Here is a 3,554-nt window from a genome sequence, read left to right on the forward strand (position 1 = left end):
GATAGTTTTTCTTTATCGAGTTAATTGGGCTAAGGGGAATTCAACCATATGCACCTCTTCGGGTTATGCGGCAATTTGGAGTCATCCAAGACATTCCTATATGGTCAATCATGGGGTCACATGAAGATGCTTTCACTTCAGTCTCGCTGGAACAGATAAGAAATCTGCAAGCCGAGTGGGAATACACGATCGATTTGGAAATAAGAGAGGAAAAATGGTGCACATCGGAGTATTGCGCTTGGAGGAATACTGTGAGTCATATGGCTCATCCAAGCGTATGTGGGCACCAGGGGTTTGTAGACAACCAACATATTGATTGGATTAGAGAATCGGTGCTTCCTCGCATGGGATTCACCACATCCATGTATAATCAGATTGTTCCCGGATCCATTGACTATTTGATTCAGGTTGAAGAAGAAGATGAAGAAGACCCGAAAGACGATCCTGAAGAAGACCCGGAAGAGGACCCTGAAGAGGATCCCGAAGACGACCCAGAGGAGGACCCATAAGAAGAGGTAGAGGTAGACTACATCGAGGTTTCCGAAACAGGTTCTAACATCTATGACCCAAGAGATGGAGGGGTGATAAACATGTCTCCCGAATGCGGCCCCAACGAGTCTCCAAAGTACCACCCAGGGCTATATTATGATGGGGACGACGATGATGCTCTAATCTGGCCGTAGATTCGTCTTTCTTCTTTGAACTCTTTTCATTAGCTCCTCAAAGTGCCATGTGGCCTATCCCTCTTGTATGCCTTATGGCCCCTCGTATTTTCAGTTCTTAGGTTTCTGATTGCCTACCTCAATCTAACATCCAAGACTACCTTAATCAATGAAGTTACGTTCACTCCAAATCTAAAATGTGTTTAAATGGATAATTTATTATCAAATTGATTGGAACGTAGGCCTACCTCAGGCAAAAAGAGGTTCTGCATTAGGACGCGTTTTGAATGTCGCCAAATTGGCGTATATATGTGTTACACTTATATATTTGTTACATCTTTCAATATTTTCCAAACTAACATAATTTAATTTTTCTTTGTTTTCTTTTCTTTTTCATCATTTATCCCCAAAAGTACGTTGATTTGTGTCGACTTGCAAACGGGCTGACTCACGATACAACCTCCGATCAAAAAGAAAGATGACTGATAAAGATGACTTCAACGCTGTTGCAAACATAATGATACCTATTGAGAACCCCGAAGGTTCTCGAAACATGATGGACATCCAAAATGAAGAGAAAATGGCTTACATGGAGCAAGAACTCGAGATCTTGAGGGAAGAATTACACCAAGTGCAAGACTTGGCCAAACTGTCGGCTACCATTTTCTCTACTTTCAAGACGCCTATCTACTTCACAAAAGCTGACTTGCCTTCTGCCGACTTGCCAAATCAGCTAGAACAAACTCAACACGCTCCAACTCACGGTCGAGTTCCACCAGCTTCTCAAACCGCAGTTAGAACCGTTCCCGACCTTTCCAATCGCGACCCTACCATACCGACAATGCAGCAGCACATGTCGCCGCTCCCTATGAGCCACATGTTCCACCTGTATATGCCGCTAGAACCCCTACCTTCACATTGCCGGCAGTGGTTAATGTCCCGTATGAGGTCGATCAATATGCAGAAATGGAGAAAGATACCCAGTTGAAAGAAGATGCATCGGTAAATTCCTAACTTCAAGGTCTAAGAAAGGCATTGAAAAGCCTACAAGTTACTAGAGGAACGGAGAGTCTGGATTATGATGACTTGTGCATCCACCCAGATGTTGACATGCCTATAGGGTACAAACCACCAAAGTTTGACATGTTCGATGGAAAAGGTGACCCTCACGTACATTTAAGGGCATATTGTGACAAGTTAGTCGGTGTAGAGAGAAATGAGAAGTTGAGGATGAAGTTGTTCATCCGGAGTCTGTCTGGAGAAGCATTGACCTGGTATACCCGTCAAGACCCTCACAAATGGCGAGACTGGCAGGAAATGGCTGAAGACTTCACGAATCATTTCAGATTCAGTACTGAAATTATTGTTGACAGATTCTCATTGGCCAACATACAGAAGAAGCCATCAGAGAATTTCCAAGAGTACGCACGATGTTGGAGAACCAAAGCCGCAAGGGTGCAACCACCACTAGATGAGGGTGAACTTTCAAAGTACTTCAGTCGAGCTCAAGAAGGTGTCTACTTTGAAAAGATGATGTCAATGATGGGCCAGAAGTTTGCAGAATTGGTCAAGATGGGAGACTTTATAGATGAGGGTGTTAAATCTGGGAAGATTCAACCTATGGTCGCATTGCAAGCTGCAAGTAGGGCTATACAAGCGGGTTCCATTGGCGGCATCAAAAAGAAAAGGGAGGATGTTTCAAATGTCACTTACTAACAAGGAGGACCGTCCCACCGATACCCCAGTAATCCCCAAATCGTTGCGCATACTTCATACGTCCCATACCTAGTATATAATACCCAAGCACACTATAATCCACCCCAAGCACCAGCATACCAAAATCCTCCAAGACCATGTGTCCCCGTCCAAGCACCAATCCACCAAAATAGACCAGCATATGCACCGAGACCACGTCTAACTTTTGAAGCTAGAAATGCTCGAACTTACACACCGATCGCCAAACCCTACGCCGAATTGTTTGAGAGGTTGAGGACAGCGGGAGTGCTGCAACCAGTAGAAGGAAAACTTCCTGATCCAATCCCTCGTAATTTTGATGGAAACAAGCGATGCGCTTACCACTCGGGAATCCTAGGACACGACACAAAAGATTGTTATGGGTTAAATAACCAGATCGAGTCTTTGATCAGAAGAGGAGTAATCAAATGCACTCCAGCGCCTCCTGATGTGAACAACAACCCCTTGCCAAACCATGAGAATCGGGAAGTCAGCATGGTTACTGTTGATGAAGAATATGGAGGCCTGACTATCCAGATATAGATGAACCAGATGCTATGACATCTTCGACGTAACCTGTTATCACTGTTCAACTAAGGGAACCTCTGACTGCCCAAACATATCTCTGATATACCGTGAGTTTACGGTATTTCTAATACATTTCACTTACAAGTTGTGTGTGTCTAGGGCCTTTTTATATTGGTTTTTATGTGTTTTTATCATGTTTTGCAGGAAAGATGTTCAGGCGCGGAAGTATAGAGACAACTGAAAGAAATGTAGAAAAAGGGCATTCACGGAGGTGATCTACGGACCGTAGGTCCATTCACGGTCTGTAGGTGATGACCGTAGATCAGCAGGCAAGGTATGGAGGATAAATCAGGGAAATCTGACCAAGTGTGGAACAACGGTGTCCATTGACGGTCCGTAGATTGATACTTCAAGGGTTCCAGTACCTGATTTTTGAAGATTCAAAGTGTAGAGCTACGGAGGGGATTGACGGACCGTAGATCGATCAACGGTCCGTACTGCTAGTCCGTCGTTTACTTTAGAGAAGCTGAGTTTTGGATGTCTAAATATTTTCTAAGTCCCGAGTGACGGAAGGGACTTACGGACCGTAGATCCATCGACAGTCCGTAAGTCAGTCTCGTGGATCGAAAA

The sequence above is a fragment of the Solanum tuberosum genome, unplaced genomic scaffold (assembly GCF_000226075.1).
Source record: "Solanum tuberosum cultivar DM 1-3 516 R44 unplaced genomic scaffold, SolTub_3.0 scf00019, whole genome shotgun sequence".
Classification (NCBI taxonomy): domain Eukaryota; kingdom Viridiplantae; phylum Streptophyta; class Magnoliopsida; order Solanales; family Solanaceae; genus Solanum; species Solanum tuberosum.